The following is a 22214-nucleotide window of genomic DNA, read 5'->3' on the forward strand; positions in this document are numbered from 1 at the left end:
GTTGAAAAACTTTCTGTTCCCTCATATTTTTAATTTGCATCTAAACATTTTCATCATAAATTTAAATAATGGCAAAGGATATGGTTTCTGGTGTATTATAACTATTGCCATGTTTAAAATTAAGCTATTATCTCACTCAAATACAATCAAGGAATGTAAATACTTAGAGGTTTGATTCCTACCATCATCCATTTTAAAAAAACATATATGGACAAACGCTTTTTAATTGGCAGAAATTTCACATCATTTCTTTTTCTCCTGAACTCATATTTGCAGTCCATCTTCCGCACAAAATTTTACCCTAATATGCCATAGTTTGATGCTTGAAAATCTTTCATCACTCTACCGTAAGTTTTTGCAATAAAAATACACATACAAATTGAAATATTCTCTGGTTCTATAATGCTATTTTTACTTCTGTATTTTAGTTATCATCACAGTTATTAAATAGACAAAATTGATCAAGCAACTTAATGACACATTTAAATAAATGTTAAATATAGAAAGTTCAAATTTTATTGTAAATGTATCTTTTAATTGAGATAATGGGGCCTTTTTTTCAATTAGTTTATGTATCTGTGGGTTAATATTATTTACTGCCAGAATGAGACATACATTTTCTTTTTTTAATGTAAGCTCTGAAAAAAACTTACATAAATGAGAAGATGGGGCTGAAAGGATTTTTATTACAGCAATAGCCTGCAGTTATTTGAACCTCTTACAGTAATGCAACTAAAATCACATACTAATGTATCATTAAAAATTATTTTTTAATAAGTCACCAACTGACCACTCAATTAGTTCCTTCTTTAATTTTGTTAGGAGTAAAACTTGAGTTTCAAAAGGATTATTACAATTTTTTCCCCTTCTCACCATCCACACCAATAATTTGCATTATCTTCTTGTCTGGTGCTTCAGAAGTTCTTCCATCCCAGGACAGTGTGCTGCCACAGCATCTGTGAGGGAGGGAGGTCTTTCTTTCCTAATATAGGAGGTGGAGGGGAGGGGACTTGTAAGGAGAGGGGAGAAAGGAGAAAGTAGCACACTGTAAGGGTGTCCTCAAGCAACTCATTTCTAGGAGAAGGAAGGAAGTCAAAGATCCAGAGGCTGGATCCATGCAGTAAATCTATCTTTAGGTCCTCTTGCCCCTTAGAAATCTTTGTGCACCCTTAGTTGGTTCAAACTAAGCTTTTTCTTTCTTTCTTTCATTATACCCTATCATGGGGGTGGGCGGGGGGGAGAAAATATAGACCCTAGAGTATTTTTTGAGGGTTGCAGGAAAAACCAGTCTCATTATCAGGAATAAGGAAAATTCTTTGTGGAATGGGGTTAGAGGGTAGGAAGGAGGAGGTATCTATGGGTGGGGTAAAGGACTACTCCTACCTCTACCCTTAGAAACTGGTAGAACCTTGAGGTGAGGCCTCTCCTTCCTGAACCAGCATCCTGGGATTACATTTCATTCATTCCTTCTTTCTACAACAGTTTTTAAGGTACTTTCTATGGCAGCCTCTGTGCTGGGCCCTGGAATATAAGACCTTTATACTCCTTGTCTTCAAGAAACGTAACACCAGCTGATCAGGACTCAGATTCTTCACTGAGGTGCTCTAGCCTAGCCAGCCACCCTCTCTACTTCTCACCAAATACTTCTCCACATCCTGAGATTTCTCCCCACATCCCTGCTCCTGATTCTACCAACACGAAAAGCTGTGTTCCTCTCATTTCCACCAGACAGGATTGCCTGCTTTCTAATGCAGAGTGGGCCATGCCATCGTAGGTGCTGGCAATGGATTACATGGGTTACAAGGGTGTCCGAGATAGTTAGCGCTGCAATAATTCAGGGAGGGAGAGCTGAGGCCTAAGCTTTGGGAGGCCACAGTTCAGATACCTCTAGGCAACAAGAAGCTTCTCTCAGTGTGCTATACAAATATTACCATGTTTTTCTGCCCTGGTGTCAAATATGTTGGGAAGCACTCCAAACTAATTCATCAAAGTACACATATGAGCCAACAGGTCTGAGCAGAAGTCCAAATGCACTGCCTAAAATCTACATCTGTCCTGCAGACATATTTGGTTTGGCAGATAGTGTCGACAATTAAAAAATAATTTATTTGCAACATTGAAAAAATTTCACATAAAAATCTAGATATCTGGCTTCTCATGAAAAATTGATGCCGAGCTGCTGTCTCACATTGCAACAGGTCATCTGGCAATGCATGAGTAACAGCTGCCCCCTTGAGACAAGGTATGCCCTTCCCGCTTTACCTGCCTTTTGTCACCTATATTTCGTGAACGCCCTCTTCATTTCCATCATCACTTGAGTTTCTCTCTCCTGCACTAGAATATTGTCTGTCCTCGTGCTACCTTCACATTTACCAGGTGAACACACATGCTCACATGTCCCTGCTGTCTCAATCACTAGACCCTCATAAGTAGAACCCAAAAATGCAATTTTATTATTTTTATTCTAAAAACAATACCTACACATCACAGGGAAATTACAAAATGAAGAAAATGAAAGGAAAAATTAAATCACCAGTGATGTTGCTACCCTGAAATAATCAGTGTTAATAGCTCAAAATGCATTTATGGGCATATATTTTTGTGTATTTCAAAGCCATTATCATTTTCCTTTGTGTTTAAAACCATGGGATTTGTTTGGCAATCATGATTTCCTATACATAAAAATCATCTACTTCTAATTTTATTGTCCAAGCCAATGTTACTCATATGTTGAACCTTACATAATATTTTAATTTACATAGAACTCATTACAGGCCTTAACCTTGTATGACATTTTTAAATTATTTGAAATTGGTCTGAGTTTCTCAGAGGGCATGTTGAATGCTCTGGAGCTTAGATGATAAAACCGATCACTTGGTTCTGGTAGACAGCAGCCAGCTATCACTTTTGCTTTCAGTATCCCAGATGTCTACCATAGCTAATTTCAGACAGTTGTCAACCGGGTGTGACCTGAAGTTGTATCCTGTCATTTGTCCATGTGTGTATTACAAAAACACTTGAGCAATAGCCAATTAGATGATGAGAGAAAGGACTAAACAAACACCCCTTCCCTCCATCCTTCTAACTCCCAGGAACTACATCAGCCCCTAGACTCAAAGAAGGAAAGAGAAGTCCAAATTGAATGAGATTATTTCTGTCACCTCTCATTCCAGCATTCCTATTGGGGCTTATGTAGACATTAAGTTCTGAGAATGACAGGCATATTAAGTTCAGAGAATGACGAAAACAAGGAAATCGTTCCTGGATGCCCAAGTCTATGGAGGTTCATCCTTGCTTTGCCTGTTGTTTCTCCCTATGAAAGCATACTGTTTTGGGACCTGCATTTTTCACAGAATTACATTGTGAACATATAAGAAAAATTTCTAATAACTTTATACAAGTGTTTGAAAAGGTGTAAACAGTAGTTATGTCTTCTGTTTTAAGTGGGATTGATAAGGTTTCAAAGATTTAAGATGCCAGTGATAGCTGCAGCTTGAAAGAGAGGAAACTAAGAATCTATGAAATTATGACGGCAGGGAGGAGGCTTCCTTTTCTTTCTAAGTAAAATAACAGAGTACCAGGAAAGGTAGTTGTTATTTTAATGTGGTTCTTTTTAGTCAAGTAGAAAATAATGTTTATGGGGAGTGTTTTGTAATCTTTCGGGCTTTTCTGTTGTAGGTTGTAGCAGCTTTAACAGCATTAAAAACAACTTGAACCAATAACTCCTAATTTATTCCATTTTAAAGTTGCTCCACATTGAACATTTCTTTCCTAGATTATGCATGCATTGGTTATTTTAACATACATTTACAGAATGCCTACTCTGTGCCAGGCATTATGCTAAATGCTGAAAGAAAAGGGTGAACAAGACACTGTCCTTTCCCTCTAGGAGATCTCAGTGTAAAGAAACACGGGCAAGTGCAACAATGAAGTGTGAGTACAGTGAAGTATGCAGTGACATGCTCATGGGAACATACTGGCATAACACCAAACTGGAAGAGTGATTAAAGATGAAGAAGTATGGTGAGAAAGCAAGGTGAATTTAGGGAACTAAACTTTGGTTCAGCATGGCCAAGAAGTTAAGCTGAAGAGAGGAAGAGAGTGCTGACAGACAAAGCTGAACACAAGGGTAGACGTCAGATCATAAGGAATCTTTTATATCATGCTAAAGGTTTGAGTTATATTCTCAAGGCAATGGGAATTCATCAAAGGCTTTTTAACAGAAGAAGGCCATGATCAGATTTGTATTTCAGAAGGTCAATGTGTTGACAGAACAGAGAATCAATACAGGAAACAGGGAGAGCAGTCGGGGGCTGGTGCAATCATCCAGGTGAGAAATTATAATGGTGTGAGCCCAGGTAGTGACAGTGAAGAAAGAGGAAAGAGGACAAAACTGAATATACATATTTAAGATATAGAGTCAGTAAGATGTGATAACTTCCTGCATGTGAGAAAGGAAGGACTTCCTGGTCATGGTGACTATAATAACGCTTGTGAAATGTTTGAGTGGTAAAAAATTCAGATTAAAACAAATAATATGCATTCTTATTTTTGAGTCCTAAGTTTTACATTGAAATCTTTTCACCCTCTTGAATGAAAAAAGAGTCTGATGGTATCATCTTTCTCATCGGTACATATTTTTCCGAATCATAAAACCACCATTTGCTGAGAAGGTGTCAAAAAAATGGGGATGTGGTTCTTTTAGAAATGCAGCAATTTCACATCTCTGTCACCACAATATACTACACCTGTCCATACGCCCACCTCCTGTCATTATTAATAGTCATTCGTTTTCTCAATTTTCCATTCAAACCTAATTTTTAAAAAAGAGGCTGACCACCAAATTGGGTGAGTCACGTTCAAAGTCATCCTTATGGTTAGTGGAGTTTTGGTTCTCAAACCTGTTTTAACTAATAATAGTTATCCTAAATGTCTAAAAATGTGGTTGATAATTCTATCAACCTTCTTCAATACACCAGAAGGCAAGGGAATTGTAATGCAATATGAATTTAAATTTAGGACTCAAGTCATGTACTATGGTAGGTGTTATCTGAAGCCACATGTAGTCACTAATGTCAACTTACAAAAATTTGAATCAAATGCAAAAGGCACTGCTCAATAGGCTTTACAGATGTAAGTTGTAAAACATAATACGGCACTAGTTAGAAATTTTGCAAGCTTTCTGAATAAGCTCATTATTGTATAAAACATATGAGCATGCTCTCTATTACCAGTGGCAATTAATGGCAGAATTTAGAAATTATTGGGAATAGAATTTGGGAAATTCCTGATTCCACTAACAATTCCATAAGAGACTTGGAATGTCTAAGACAGAAGTTTGTACCTTGGTTTATAGAATAGATGAGTTTCTGTAACTTGAATTTACAGAAGAAACCACAGAGATTATCTTGCTCAACTCCGTAATATTAAAGAACTGAGGACCAGAGAAGTATCTGTTGTTGTAACCAACAAGATAAAACTAGTTGGTAATGGCCCCAGAATCTAGACCGGAGTTCTTTCCAAGCATCCCTGCTTGTCTTTTCTATGATCTTATCAGCGACTTAGTTGAAACAGAGAAGTTTCGACTAGAAAAGGAACTCTTTTTCATAAAGTTAATAACCAGCTTATAAATTATATTTTATACAAATTCTGATTTTCATATCTCTATTCAGTTTGCTTAAAGGAAAATATATTCAAATAATTACACCTGTGAAATTTGAACTAGAAGGGGTTGGAGGTTGTGTTAGATATAGCCTGAATTAATCAAAAGAATTAATTTTTTTTTTAAATTTAGACAAATTTTTTCTTTGAAGTAAACACAGCAATGAGAGTAAGCGGACCATGTCTTGCTCAGAGATTAGAGAGGATGATAGGTAATCAGCATATTACGTGTCTAAACTGAGTTGTTCCATCTCACCCTCCATCAGTTGGGTCTAAAGCAAAGCCAGCTTCTATCTAGTTGGTGATTTTCATAAGTTCTAATTATGGTGTTACTGCAATTGTGAAAAATCTCCAGCAAAGAGAAAGTAGAAGCCTGGCAGGAAATGCATCAGAGGCTCTCAGTGGAGCCCCAAACAGTAACATTCTCTGTCTCAAGTTCCTTGTCTCCTTCTATCACCATGGATTGTAAAAAGAAATGGGGAGCTAGTCATGCTAAGGACATGACATATAAGAGTCTGTGGATTTATTGGGAATCTTGGCCTTCAGAACTTCAATATTGAGTTATAGGTATTTGATGCCTGACCATTACATTCCTTTTTATAACTGAGGAGCATTTAGCTGCTCAGTGGTATTCATTTTCATACGGGCTGGGTGGGGCCGTGCCAAAGGAAGTTCAAAGCAATAAAACAATTACTCAAGCCCTGTGGCTGGGCCATTATTATGCAAGAATCAGGCTATTCAGTAAAGAATTTACCTTCTGAATCCTAGTCATGTAATGACAACCCCTTTTATAAAATGATGGCTGCTCCTACTCAATAAAGGAACTGACATTTGAGCACCTGCAATGTTTTTACATGTTTCTGCATTCTCACAACAGCCCTGTGAGAAATGTATTACCTCATCTCACAAATGAAGGAACAAATTCTGAGGAATGAAGAATGTTGATCAAGATCATACAGCCAAAAGACTGGTCTGTCTAATCTCAAAGTTCAAGTCCATTTCACCATGCTCTGCTCTTTCCCCAATCTAACAAGAAGTGGAGGAACCCGAAATCTCCACTCAGAGTAAAAATGTATTGTAAAATCGAATGTCCTTTGGATACGAAGAGAGTCAGCCTTGCTACATATGATGCCACATTATGCCTCTGCCATTTTATCTGCAAGATCTGCTAGCTAGCCTTCACTTCAAAGAGCCAGAAAGTATCTCTGTGATTAACTAACTATAGGGTGGGTATTTACGAAATGAAATTTGATGATGACTGTGAGAACATTTGCTTCACAGCCATTAAACCAGACCTAATCTCAGCTTCATTGCATTGAGATTGTCAGATGCCAAAAGAAGTGATGACAGGGGGCCAAGGCAGAAGTTATGACAAATTAACAAGGGAGGCTTCAGGCCAAGGAAGTCATAAAATGTTTGAAGCATACATTGAAGTATAATCTCAAGTCATCTAACATTGTTGACTAAAAGAGGCTGTCAGAAAAATAACCCAGTTTTGACTGAAAGAGCTACAGAGACAAGACAGCTGAGCTCCCAGCAGGATCTGGTTTTGTCATCAGTAGTTTCACTGCTGTCTCGCTAAGCATTTGGGCTGGCTTTCATATGCAATGAGATCGTGTAAGATGGAACATTAGGTCATGGCCAGTTTGCCAGAGCCAGTCAAGTGTGTTCTACATTTAGAAAAAGAGGAAGAATGTCTGGGCCCCTGCCCCTTTAAAAGGCCAAAGGACAACTTAAGGTCAATCAGAATAACAACGTCTTGGTTTTACTTACCCTACACACACGGAAACTGTCTCTAGCACTATATAGGCTACATTTTTATATTATTCAAGTTGGAAAAGTATCACTAGTAGAGTACTTTCATCATATTCACAGTGGTGAATACTAGATGTCTGCGTAATTGTGACAATTCATACCACACATTAGGGTACATTTCATCAGCACGAATTATCTTCCAAACATGCTGATCACAAAATACAATGGTGTATTGAAGGAGCCAAAGAATAAATACGTTAAATATGTGAAAACAGAAGGCTTTTTCTTTTTTTAACCAAAAATCAAAGGACATGCAAACAGCATTTTAAAATGTGGGGAAAAAAAAGTTCACCATCAAACTGATAACCAAAGATGGGCAAAATAAAATTGCAATGAGTTCACTTTTTGCCTCTAATATTAAAAAATTACAATATCCAATGCAATAAATGGTACAGTGCTGGGGCTTTCTCATACTCAGCTGATAAAAATATATAAATTGCTATTAGCTCTCTGGAAAGTAATTTACCACTATATTTCAAAACCCTTAAAATGGGGTGGAGCCGTGCAATTTATGTTAGCAAACTATCCAAGTGATTCTGATACACATGTAAGTTTGAGAACCACTGTCCTAGGGACTCTCACCTACTCCCATGGCTTAATGACCATCTGTAGGCAGATGAGTCCTAAATCTGCATCTTGTACCCCAGATGTCTTTTCGGAATTCCAGGCCCATACAACCAACTACTCACTTGGCATTTCCTTTTTTGATATCTCATAGATACTTCAAGATAAACATGTTTAACGTTAGGTTCAGATACTTCTCAAAATATTCTCTACCTCCAGGGATGCCAATCTCCACAAATGGCACTATCATTTCTACTCAAGTCAGAAATCGACGTGCCATCTGTGACCCTTGCCCTTTCACCTCATCACTACATCCAATCACGCACCAGTTCTCAAAGACATATGATACTGCTATAGACTGAACTATGTTCCCTAAAATTCGTATGTTGAAGCAATGACCCCAGTGTCACTGTATCTGGAAATAGGGGCTTTAGGAGCTAATTAAAGTTAAATGAGGTCATCAGGTTGGGGCCTAAAAACGATAGGATTGTGGACCTAGAAGAGGAACTCTCTCTCCGCCATGTGAGGACACATGGCCATCTGCAAGCCAAGAAGAGCGCTCTCGCCAGAAACTTACCCTGGTGGACCTTGATCTGGGACTTCTGGCTCCCCCAACAGTGAGAAAATAAACTTCTGCTGTTTACGCCACAAGCCTTAATTATACATTTCACTATAGCAGCCCATGCTGACTAAGACAGTTACCTACACACTGTCCCTTTCGTTTTATCTCTAGAGCTACCATCCTTGTACAGACTACCATCTTCTCTTGCCTAAACCACTGCAATATCTTTCTAGCAGTTTTCCCTCCATATCAGTCTCACCTCCTTCAAACTATTCTTTATACCCAGATAGAGGAATATCATCAAGTCAGGTTTCTATTTAAAATCCCTCAGTGGCTCTCCTTGTCTTTCAAATAATGCCCAAATACTTAACATACAGATGTCGGGATAATACAAGAAATATTAACTGATTGTCGTGTGGGGCGGCCTGCGGGGTCTCAGCTCCTGCTACCCACATAAGAACGCAGGATGTGGCTAGGCCAAAAAGGAACACCCACACAGCCATAGGTAGGGGAGTCATACCACTATAGTCTCACTGGAGGCTGGATTCACACGACCTGCGACCTGCTGTCCGCTTTTCTGCCTGCTAACCGACCGACTCCACTTACTAACTGCAATCTGCCATGCTAACTGCAATCCACGCTTGCTAGCTCAGCCACCATCTTCCTGTTAGCCCCCATTTTCTGCTAGCGTAGCCACGACAGTTATATTAGTGGCCAATGGCTCACTGGTTACAGCTGACGGCCAACTGGCCACAGCTGATGGCCATCTAATCACAGTTGATGGCCATTTACTACCTGAACCAGCACCTTTCCATGTGAGGCCGAGAGCCTGGAAACTGCACTTTGGGGCTCTGTCCTCACACACAGACTGCTGGGAATCACCTTTATCTGTGAGGCTGTGCTCAGGTCCTTTTCTCAGGCACCCTACGCAAGCGTCACTCAGCAAGTATACTGCCCCATTTTTTTCTAATGCCTAGTGTGGGGACAGAGCCCCTGAAAGCAGTTTCCAGGCTCTCAGCCTCACATAGAAAGGTGCTGGCTCAGGTAGTAAATGGCCGTCAACTGTGATTGCATGGCCATCAGCTGTGGCTAGTTGGCCGTCAGCTGTAACCAGTGAGCCATTGGCCACTAACATAACTGCCGTGGCTACGCTAGCAGCAAATGGGGGCTAGCAAGAAGATGCTGGCTGGCAAGAGCGGATTGCAATTAGCACGGCGGATTGCAGCTAGCAAGTGGGGTTGGTTGGTTTCCAGAGAAAAGCAAATGGCGTGTGGATTGCAGATCGTGTGTGGCTCCTGCTTCTTATGTCTCCAACCCAGTCGCCAGCGAGAATATAGTCGTATGACTCCCCTGTCTGTGGCTCCGTGGGTGTTCCTTTTTGGCCTCACCATGTCCTGAGTTCTTATGTGGGGAGCGGGACTAGAGACCCCTGTGGGGACAAAGCCCCAGAAAGTAGTTTACAGGCTCTCGGCCTCACGTGGAGGAGTGCTGGCTCGGGTAGTAGATGGCCGTCAGCTGTGGCTGATTGGCCGTCAGCTGTAGCCAGTTAGCCAATTAGCCGCCAATATAACTGCTGCAGCTACGCTAGGAAGGAGAGAAGAAAGAGAGAAGAATGGGGGCTAGCAAGAAGATGGCGGCTGGGCTGGCAAGTGTGGATGGCGGTTTGAGGACAGTGTGGATCCAGCCTCCAGTGAGAGTATAGTGCCGCCAGAGAGAATATAGTGGTATGACTCCCCCACCTATGGCTCCGTGGGTGTTCCTTTCTGGCCTCACCATATCCTGCGTTCTTGTATGGGGAGCGGGAGCAGAGACCCTGCAGGCCTCCCCGCACGACACCCCGCAAGACGCCCCGCGTGACAGATGAACATCTTTGACCAGTTTTATACAAGTCAGGTCTCCTGTCAGACTTTTGCAACTTACTTAGAATTTCGTCCAACTTGCAATGTATGCACTGATAATTACTTACAGTGATTTGTTTAGTGTCTATCTTCCCTGCTAGGCTATAAATTCCAGGTGTCTGTTTAATGTAACCTCAGTATCTAAAATATACTAAGTGTTCAATGAATATTTATGACTGACCCACTGACAAAGTTAAATCATTATAGATTTCAGAACTAGTGTTCTGGTGCCATATCTGCTGATTTACAGAATCCCAAGGTTGCACAACATTTTTAAAAAGAAAGGGTTCTATTTGCAACTCCTTTTCTGAATGAATTATATTTTATCAACAACAATTTGGAAAGAAATTTATTTGCCCACATACAACTAGCGTCCACATACTCTAGTTTAAATTTTTTATCTCCATCAAAATAGCCTCATTGTTATGAACCTAGGCAACAACTTTAGAATAAATAAATGGTATATATTTAAACTCAATCAAGTAGTGTTACATTTTGAAACACTATTTCTGCATAAGATTTCACTTGAAAAAAGAGCTTGAATGCCACTCTTAATGCATTTACATCTTAGAGAAGAAATAAAACTTTTACAACAGGTTGGAAGAAGAGTCTAGAGTTCTCCTTTACCCAAAGACCTATGAGAAACAGGGTTATTTTGCCCTACTTACCGTGTTTCCCCCAAAATAAGACCTAGCCGGACCATCAGCTCTAATGCGTCTTTTGGAGCAAAAATTAATATAAGACCCAGTATTATATTATATTATATTATATTATATTATATAGACTGGGTCTTAAAATAAGACTGGGTCTTATTATTAATTTTTGCTCCAAAAGACACATGAGAGCTGATGGTCCGGCTAGGTCTTATTTTCGGGGAAACATGGCTAGTTTGTGGTCAACTGAAACATTTATAATAATACTTATAGTTTTAATTCTCCTTTCTTACATTTATCCTACATAATTTTCCTTCTCCAATTTACACAACTAAGATATATTTATCACTGGGCTGGAGGAAAAGGAAGGATTCAAGGAGTGGGGAAAGAGATCGAAGGTAAAGGGCAGGATCTTGCGGATCACCTAAGCAACCTAGAAAAAACACTGATTATTCTACCATGAATCCCCTCACTTTTCCTTTTACACAACCCAGTAGAAAGGGTACAAAATATATTTGACTCCATGTCATATTGGGAATGATACCAATAGATGTACGTCATCTTCAGGACAATCAATGGTTGTACCACATTAAATAAATACTTTAGCTATAGCACTGATTCTCTGAAGTCCACTCAACAAAGAATCCATTCTACTGATCAACCTCCAGACCTGAGTCATCAATACATTAGAAGAAGCCAACAGGATATCATCTTCATTTAGATGTCAAACCCAACATGTCTCAAATGGAACTCATTATTTCCTCCACAAACTGGTTTACCTTCTTAATTTCCCTCTTTGAACTAGCACTACAATCATAATCCTAGTCATCCAAACTTACAACCTACGGGGCTACCTTTAACCTCTCTGTTCTCTTTCTCCACAATACAGGTAAGAAGAAAGGAGCTAGGAACTACTCTCTGTCCTGACTACTAAATGGATTAGTCACCTCAGAGAGTTCTCAAGGTGAAGTACAAGGCCAATAGGTCAGAATGCCCGGTTGCATTTGTGCAGACTGCCAGCCACACCTCGGACCTACTGAATCAGGGTTGGGTTGCGGAGTCTGCATTTTAAATTAGCTCTCCAGGGGACTTCTTCTAAACAGAATCAATACTCTAATGAAAATGACCCAATTATAGAAAGGCATACTGAGGAATAGCAGTTGGGTGAGTAAGGGCCCCCTGTTCAAAGGACACAAAAGGAAGTAACTAAGTCCCAGGCAAGTGGGTGGAACACAGACACAGAAAAACAGAATAAACAATAAGAGTTTTCAATACTTCTAAAGCCACCACTGAGATACACAGCCCTTCACCAGGATAAGGCAGAAGAGAACCCACTTCACCAAAAAAAGGACAGACCAGAAAAAGTCATGCCAGAAATTAGTTCCAGGGTGGTACTATTCCAGAGTTGTCATTAGCCCATAGGATAACAGCTCTGACAATAAAGAGACCTACGGAACAATACAGGAGGCTGGGAGGAATGATGGGCTTCATCTGTGTCAGCCAGGATTTGATTGCCAATAAAAGAAGCCATTCTAGCTCATTTAAACTCAAAGAGATTTAATATATTGAACTGAGTGCTTACAAAATTGTTAGAAAGTCTGGGGAAAGAGCTCCAGACTTGACCAGGAATGATCGCCAGATATGCCACCCAAGGTAGCTACTGCCTGTAGCTACCTTGGTAGCTTTCTGCCATGGTCAGAAAACTGCGGGATGAGCAAAGCTGGGGAATAAGGCAGTAGCAGCCCCAGCTCCTGGCTCCAGACACATTGCTTCAGTCCAGATCCATGCCATCCAATGGATGTGCCTGCCACCCACAGAAGTAGGGACCAGAACTTGGGGCCTCTGCTGCATTGCCATACAAAAACCAGAGCCTCCATGTCTCTGCTTGCTGGTGGAAACAGCAGAAGTGACACCTCTGTCTCCCTTCCGTCTTCCAAGTATGACATTCACATCTGCTGTGGCAGAGACTGGACCACACGTGTGTCATGCGGGAGACCCTGCTCGCTGCGCCATTTGTCGTGCGGGGCGGCCTGCGGGGTCTCTGCTCCCGCTCCCCATACAAGAATGCAGGATATGGTGAGGCCAAAAAGGAACACACAAGGAGCCATAGATAGGGGAGTCATACTAGTATATTCTCGCTGGCGGCTCTATACTCTCACTGGAGGCTGGATCCACACTGTCCGCAACCAGCCATCCTAACTGCAATCCACGCTTGCCAGCCCAGCCGCCATCTTCTTGCTAGCACCATTCTCTCTCCTCTTCTTTCTGCTAGCGTAGCCACAGCAGTTATATTAGTGGCCAATGGCTCACTGGTTACAGCTGACGGCCAACTAGCCACAGCTGATGGCCATCCCATCACAGTTGATGGCCATTTACTACCTGAGCCAGCACCTGTCTATGTGAGGCTGAGAGCCTGGAAACTACTTTCTGGGGCTCTGCCCCCACACGTGGTATCTAAGGAAGTCTGGGAAATGGAGGCTTTAGCTCTCCGTCCTCTAGCGTGTTCCGAAGGGGAGTTAGGTGGAGTACTGCGGGCCACAAATGATATCTCTCTCGGCATCATACTCAGCTGGAAGCTTCTCTACTAGACTGGAAGCTATCAGAGGCCAGAGAGCTGACTGATGTTAACCAGAAGTCCCAGGACTTAGCAGAGTGTCTGAAGAGTAGTAGAGGGAAGGAAAAAAGGAGGAAGCGGGGGAGGGACCAATTCGGGGCAGAATCTACAGTTGGAAAACATTGGGAAATTCCATTTTGACAGTATTTAAACCTTAATATGAAATGAAGCAGGGAATGACACTAATAATCCTCATTTCTCAGTAGCTTGTAATTTCAGTCTGTTTTTCTTCATTTCCATGACTACAAACTTAATAAAATTTAAATTATTTATACCTGGAAAAAGTCAGTTTTCTCCTAACTTGTGTCCTGCCTAATTTCTTCCCATTCTTTCCCATTCTAGCCCAGTCTACACAATGATCTCTGACTGAGATTCCTAAAATAGTGGTCTTCAATCTTTTTACTTGCAAACACTTTCAAAAGAATTTTGTAAATCTTTGTATCCTCTTGCAAATTATTAGATGACATCTAAAACTTTTCATCCCAAGTTAAAATAGTTGCAAAGAATGTAACTTCCAATGTACTATAAATATTAACATTAAAAAAAATTAAGGCAGTTTAACAAATATATCCAATAGAATTTAAATACCACGTCATCTATTTTTTTTAAAAATACATGAACAAGCTGTTTTCTAATAATCAGAGTTTTTTCATCTTTTCTTTATCTCCTTGAACTCATATTTCTATTTTGATTCTACTAAAAAAATCATCCTGATATATTTTATTATTGAAAGTCTTTTCTCAATTATCTGAATTATCACAACAAAAGGCACATATTTTGACATTACATTTTAAAATTTCCAGTGACCATAAAGCTGTGTTTAAAAATTATTCTGGGCTTGCTTTGATAATCTCCTGAGTCCCAAATCCATCTTTGGGATTTTCCTTATGTAGTCAGACACAGTTAAATATTTTGAATGGTTATTAGGGAAGTAAGGCTAGCAGAAGTTTTGCTCAGGAAGAGTGGTAGTCAAATAACCTTTGAGGAGGAATATGGAAACTATATGTTTATCTATACATGGTCTTTAAAGTTTTACGCCAAATTGGTGGAGAAGACAACCAAGATGGCACAGTAGGTAAACGCTGTGTTTACCACCTCTCACAATCACATCAAAATTACAACAAATCTACAGAACAACCATTATTGAGAATTGCCTAAAATCAAGTTGAACTGAAGTCTTTCAACTAAGGACTTGCAGAAGAAGCCACCTCCAGACTGGTAGGAAGGGCAGAGATGCCGATCGGGCTGGTCCCACATCAGTGTGTGACCATTACAGATCGGGAGGGCTGTTTCGGCTGTGGGGTTCCACCATCTCCTAAAGGAGCGAGAGATACCAGCCCCACCCCAGCCCAAGGTTCCAGTGCTGGGGGTATAAGTCCCCATAATTTTTGATTCTGAAAACAGCGGAGATTGTGACTGAGTGAATTGAATATAGCTGCACTCACAGGCACTTCTCTTAAAGGCGCGAACTTATCACCAAAGGAATCACTCGCTCTGAGCTCCAGCACTGGGGCAGCAGCTGAAACGGTGGCAGGGAAAAATGGTGGGGAACTAACTTGTCTGGCTTGGGATGGGAGCTGGAGAGGCGGTTTTCTCCTGGATGGAGGAACTGGAGGAGGTCATTGTTTCGTTGCTGAGCCCTCCGTGGTCCCTGTGCGTGAACACAGGTGGCCACAATTTCTGAGTCTCCCCTATTCGTTCACCCCACCCTAGTGATTTAAGACCTGGCCCTGCCCAAATTTTGGGCATATCCACGCTGCTTTCAGTGTCTTTCTCAAGCAGACAACCTGCCTTGGCTCAAGCTACAGTTTCTTAGTTTCTCTCAAAGGTTCATGGAACCCAGATAAGCAGCATCTGGCTTGAGCATGTCCTATACCTCTGGCTCAGCAGCCCTAAGCCGGCACTAGCGGCAACTAGCCTTGGTTTGTGGTTTGGCCTCTCTAAGGCACTTCCAAGCACAACACGACGGCAGACATCTGTGGATTTCTTTCTGGCTCCTGCTAGGTGCTCCCGAGTAAGGCACGGGCTGTGGCTGAAGGAGACCTACAGTGGATCACCTCCAAGGTGGTGTGGGGCAGGCGTCCCCAGTGGTGAGCTGGAGCATCACCTAGCCGTCTCCAAGTACCTATGACACACCCAAGGGACGGATTGGGCAGGCACCAGAGTCCTGCTGAGGCACAGCCTGCTCTGTAGGATCAGCCCCTGCATAACAACCCTTCCACTCTAGTGAAGGCCAGTCCTCATAACCAGTGAGCTCAAGCATCCGTCCCTCACACTGATGTGCAAATATCAACGAAGGCTCAACTACAAGAGGAGGGCACACACAACCCACACAAGGGACTCACCTGGAACACATGGTTCAGGTGACCAGAAAGACTGCACCACTGAACCCCACAGCACACCTACTACATAAGGCCACTCTACTAAGACCAAAGACATAGCAGCCCTACCTAATACATAGAAAGCAACACAGGGAGGCAGCCAAAATGGGGAGACAAACAAACATGTCCAAAATAAAAGAACAGAGCAAAGCTCCAGAAAAGGAACTAAGCGAAGTTGAGATAAGCAATCTATCAGATGCAGAGTTCCAAACACTGGTTCTAAGGATGCTCAATGATCTAATAAAAATAGAGACAGAAACAATGAAAAAGAACCAGTCAGAAATAAAGGATACAATAATGGAAACGAAGAATATATTACAAGCAATCAACAGATTAGATGAAGCAGAGGATCCAACCAGTGATGTAGAAGATAAGGTAGCAGAAAATACCCAACCACAATAGAAAAAAGAATCCAAAAAATTTCGGAGAGTTTAAGGGGTCTCCGGGATAATATCAAGTGTACCAACATTCGCATCATAGGGGTACCAAATGGAGAAGAGAAAGAAGAGCAAGGAATTGAAAACCTATTTGAAGAAATAATGTCTGAAAACTTCCCTAACTTGGTGAAGGAAATGGACATATAAGCCCAGAAATCACAGAGTTTCAAAGAAGATGAGCCCAAACAGGCCCATACCAAGATACGTCAAAATTAAAATGGCCAAGGTTAAAGACAAACAGAGAATCTTAAAAGCAGCAAGAGAAAAGCAGTTAGTTACCTACAAGGGAGGTCCCGTAAGACTGTCAGCTGATTTCTCAATGGAAATTTTGCAGGCAAGAGGGATTAGTAGGAAATATTCCAAGTTATGAAAAGCAACGACATTCAACCAAGATTGCTCTACCCAGCAAGTCTGTCATTTAGAATTGAAGGACAGATAAGGAGCTTCCCAGATAAGAAAAAGATGGAGTTCATCACCACCAAACCAGTATTACAAGGAATCTTAGAAAGACTTCTTTAAGATGGGAGAGGAGTTAAGGATGGGTGAAAGGGGAAAGGATTAAGAAGAAAAAATTGGTTGTTATACAGCAGTCACGGGGATGTAAGGGTATAACATAAGGAATATAGTCAATAATATTGTAATAACTAGGTATGGTGCCAGATAGGTACTAGAGCTATCAGGGTGATAGATGGGAATGGGGTTGGGGGCAGGGTGAAAAAGGTGAAGGCAGTAAGAAATACAAATTGATAATTAATACAGTATGGGGAATATAATCAACAATGTGGTAAAGATCACGTAAGGTGCCAGATGGGCACTGGATTTATCAGGGGGAGCACGTCATAGACTGTGTAGATGCCTGACCAATGCGCTATATACCTGAAGAGCTGAAGTAGAATAATATTGAATGTCAACTGTAACTAAATATATAGGTATATACAGTCACGAAATGTAGAATACAACATAGGGAAGATAGTCGATGGTATTATAAGAGGGTAGTAACTTGGGGGGTGGGTTATCACTTTATGAGGGGTTTAAATGTCTAACTATTACATTGCTTTGTATACCTGAATCTAATAACAAAAAAGGAAAAAATTATTCTGGATTAAGTTATTTCAATTACTATTAGTATTCTATTGATAAAAACAACACAGATATATTATAAATTTTGATAATTAACTATTAAACAGAAAAATCAAATTTTTATTTTAAATGTTTCTCTTAATGAGCTTGGTGGAGAAGGCTGGTTTTGCTAAATTATGTCAAGTATCTAATTTTTGCTAAAATTAGGTCAGGTATCAATTTAGCCTAATTACTTATTCTTTGTGTCTGAACTGAGACAGAGTTCAACCTCAGTTTTATTCCCCTACCTATTTTTGTTTATTATTAATGTAAATATTAAGAAAATTTTGTTCATATAAAACAGTAGGTGAGAAAAGAAGGGGTTTTGCTACAGCAATGCCCTCAATTTTTTGCACTCTCTCAGAATCATATGCTAAAAATCATGGGGAATCTTAGCACCAAAATTTGTTCTTAATAATCTATAAATTGACAACTTGATTATAGTCCTTCCTGCAATTTTACTGAAAGCAAAATAGGAAACCATCTAATTGCACATGGAATTGTTACTCATTCATTAACATGACTCCCTTTCTCATCACCAATACCAATATCTCTGTGTTTCCAATTAGCTCAGTGTGTTACAGAGGTTTTTCTACCACAATAGATATACACTATAGAAAGATTAGGGGAAGAGGGTCCTTTCTTCTTTAAAATGTGACATAATGGTAAGGGGTGTGTGAAAGAAGATATGGAAATTTTGTATCCTCAAGCAGATCAGATTTAAAAAAAAATTTTTTTTCAGATTTGTTGATATATAACTCACAAATAAAGTTGTAAAATATTTAAAGTGTATAATGTGGTGATTTAATATAAGTATACACTGTGAAAGAACTCCTTCCATCGAGTTAATTAATGCATCCATCACCTCACATATTTACCTTTTTAGGGGAAGGTGAGAACATTTAAGTTTTACTCTCTTAGCAAATCCAATTGTACAATCCAGTGTTATCAACTACATCATCATATTATCCATTAGATCTTCAGACCTTACTCATGTTATAACTGAAAGCTTGTACCCTTTCACCAACCTCTCTGTTTCCCTCACCCCCCAGCCATTGGGAACCATTTTTCTACTCTGTTTCTATGAGTTTGACTTTTTATCAGATTCCACATATAAGTGATACCATGCAGTATTTGTGTTTTTCTGTCTGACTTATTTCACTTAGCATAGTGCCCTCCAGGTTCATCCACGTTGTTGCAAATGACAGGATTTCCTTCTTTTTTAAGGCTGAATAATATTCCATTATACATGTGTGTGTGTATATATATGTGTACATATATATATTTGTTGATATATTTTTACATATACATATATATGTATATACAGAGAGTGCCAAAAAATGTATACACATTTTAAGAAAGGAAAAACATGTATTAAAATTGTAATACTCAATATATACCAATAACAAAAGATGGATACAAGTCATGTGCATACATTTTTTGGCACCCCAGTATATGTATATATACATACTGAAATATACACCACCTTTCTTGATCTATTCACCCAATGTTGGCTATTGTGAATAATGCTGCAATGAACATGGGAGTATAGATATTTCTTCAAGATAATGATTTTGTTTCCTTCACATACATACCCAGAAATGGAATTGTGGATCCTATGGTAGATCTATTTTCCATGTTTTAAGGAACCTCCACACTGTTTTCCATAGTGGCTGCACAAATTTACATTTCCATGAACAATATACAAGAGTTCCCTTTTCTCCACTTCCTTGTCAACACTCATCTCTTGTCTTTTAGGGACAGCCATTCTTACAGGTGTGAGGCGATATCTCATTGTCATTTTGATTTACAGTTATCTGCTGATTAGTGATGTTGAGTACATTTTCATGTACCTGTTAGCTATCTGTATGTCTTCCTTGGAAAAATGTCTATTCAGATCCTTTGCCTATTTTTAAATTGGGTTATTTCTATATTTGCTATTGAGTTGTATGAGTTCTTGCATATTTTGCATAATAACCTTTCACTGGATATGTGGTTGGCAAATATTTTCTCCCATTCCACGGGTTGCCTTTTCATTTTATTGATGGTTTACTTTGCTGTGCAGAAACTTTTTAGTCTGATGTAATCTCACTTGTTTTTGTTTTTTTTTCTTTTGTTGCCTTTGCTTTTGGTGTCAAATCCAGAAAATCACTGCCAAGACCAATATCAAAGAACTTACTCCCCTACTTTGTCTTCTAGGAATTTTAGTTTCAGGTCTTACATTCAAGTCTTTAATCCACTTTGAGTTGTTATTGTACATAATGTAATATAGGGGTCCAGTTTCATTTTTTGCATGTGACTGTCCAGTTTTCCCAACATCACTGATTGACAGTACTATCTTCGTTTGTTATGATCTTGTGGGTCTCTTGGACACAAACCCCATTGGTTTTCAGAGCTAGGTGCTTTGGTGGCTAGTCAAGTGGGAGTCTTAAAAATTGGGGCACTAAATATGGGGTCCAAACCCTTCACTCCTCAGGGAAAAGCTGGAAGTTAGGGATTCCCTCCTTATTGCATGATGCTGTGCTGGGGGTGAGGTTTATGGAGAGAGTATGTCTCGGCCTTTCCTGTTTTGATATGGGTATTTTCTTATTCATCTGATGTGTAGGTGTCACTCAGCTAATTTCTGGATCTTTCCATGAGAATTGCTCCAGTATAGCTCTCCTTTCCATGCATCCATGGGAGAAGGGGACTCAGGAGCCTCCTCCCATGTCGCCATCTTGGTCCTCTCTCAAAAATTATTTTTCCAGATCAGTTTTAAGGAGTGCAAAGAAAAACTGAACATCCAGAATATTGATTCCTTAAAACTCTCCTTTGCCTTCATAGTTCTTGTAAAGTCTTCCTATACCATAGGTATAGGTGTAGGTATAGTTTGAAGACTATTACCCTAAAACAGCACAACTTGCCTAGGTAGTATCTCTTCATGACATAAAAATCAAATTTAAAAAAATTTTTTAAGGATGAGAATGACTAACCCTGTATTTTAAAAAATTATTTATTTTTCAATTACAGTCGACATACGATATTATATTAGTTTCAGGTGTACAACATAGTGATTAGACATTTATATAACTTACTAAGTGATCACCCCGATAAATCTAGTACCCATCTGACACCATACATACCCTGTTTCCCCAAAAATAAGACCTAGCTGGACCATTAGCTCTAATGCATCTTTTGGAGCAAAAATTAATATAAGACCCGGTTTTATATTATGTTAGATAAGACCCGGTCTTATTTTACTATAAGACTATGTCTTATAGTAAAATAAGACCGGGTCTTATATTAATTTTTGCTCCAAAAGATGCATTAGAGCTGATGGTCCGACTAGGCCTTATTTTCAGGGAAACATGGTAGTTATGACAATACTATTGGCTCTATTCTTTATGTTATACTTTACATCCCCATGACAGTTTTATAACTACCAATTTGTACTTCTTAATCCCTTCACCTTTTTCACCCACCCCCAAATCTCCTCACATCTGGCAATTATCAAAATGTTCTCTGTAACTATGAGTTTCTTTCCATTTTGCTTGTTTATTTTGTTCTTTAAATTCCACATATAAGTGAAATCATATGACATTTGTCTTTCTCTGGGTGACTTACTCCACTCAGCACAATACCCTTTACGTCTATCCATGCTGTTGCAGATGGCAAGATTTCAGTCTTTTTCAGGGCTGAGTAACATTCCACTATATATGTAATACCTCTTCTTTATGCCTCCATCCACTGATGGACACCCAGGTTGCCTCCATATCTTGGCTATTGTAAATAATGATGCAATGAACATATGGATACACATATCCCTTCGAAGTAGTGTTTTTGATTTCTTTGGATAAGTACCCAGAGGTGGGATTACTGGGTCCTTCTTTGTCTCTTGTTATAGCCTTTGTTTTAAAGTCTGTTTTGTCTGGTATAAGTATTGCTACCCCAATTTCTTCTTTTTTTGTTTCCATTTTCAAGAAATATGGTATATATACTTATATTATATTTACAAATATAAATATATGTATATAATTTACATATTCATTATTCATTATATATATTCATTATGCATTATTCATTTATATTTACGTATTTTTATTTATGTATATTTATAAATATAAATATTATTTATATATTTATCAAGAAATATATATTTTTAAATGCTGGAGAAGAGCTGAAAACATACCATTCTATAAGCTGCACTACAGGTTAAAAATTTGAATTAAAGAGACCTTATTTTAACAAGAGCTTTATTATCCAAGAGTACCTGGAGTTCATAAAAAATTTTTTTAAATAGGTAGAAGAGGGCACTATGAAGAAGGCAACAGATCAATATAACTCAATCCACTGTAACAGTAGGAAAATACCTCCTGTTTTTCCTCCTGTTTACATTTACATTGGCTCATTTTTATTCATTAGTGTTCATAGTGCAGTTTTGCTGTAAAATAAAGAACAATGACAGGCATAACAAGAAGTGGTATACGCTTTGGGGGAAAAGGTAGAATTTTTAGTATACATTAATTTGTTA

At 39.4% G+C, this 22214-nt stretch overlaps 1 long non-coding RNA gene across 3 annotated transcripts in view; it reads right to left on the minus strand.

Annotated features, from left to right (window-relative positions):
- LOC141573191 (uncharacterized) overlaps nt 1-22214 on the minus strand; it is an 82636-nt gene that overhangs the window by 18923 nt on the left and 41499 nt on the right. Inside the window, exon 4 of one of the 3 annotated variants that reach the window (XR_012498864.1) lies at nt 644-982. The exons of the other annotated variants lie outside the window; for them this stretch is intronic. This is a non-coding gene — a long non-coding RNA (uncharacterized LOC141573191). Of the gene's footprint in view, nt 1-643; nt 983-22214 lie in introns of those variants that run through there. 3 annotated transcript variants of the gene reach the window in all.

This window comes from Rhinolophus sinicus, linkage group LG09, assembly GCF_036562045.2.
Source record: "Rhinolophus sinicus isolate RSC01 linkage group LG09, ASM3656204v1, whole genome shotgun sequence".
Taxonomy (NCBI): Eukaryota; Metazoa; Chordata; class Mammalia; order Chiroptera; family Rhinolophidae; genus Rhinolophus; species Rhinolophus sinicus.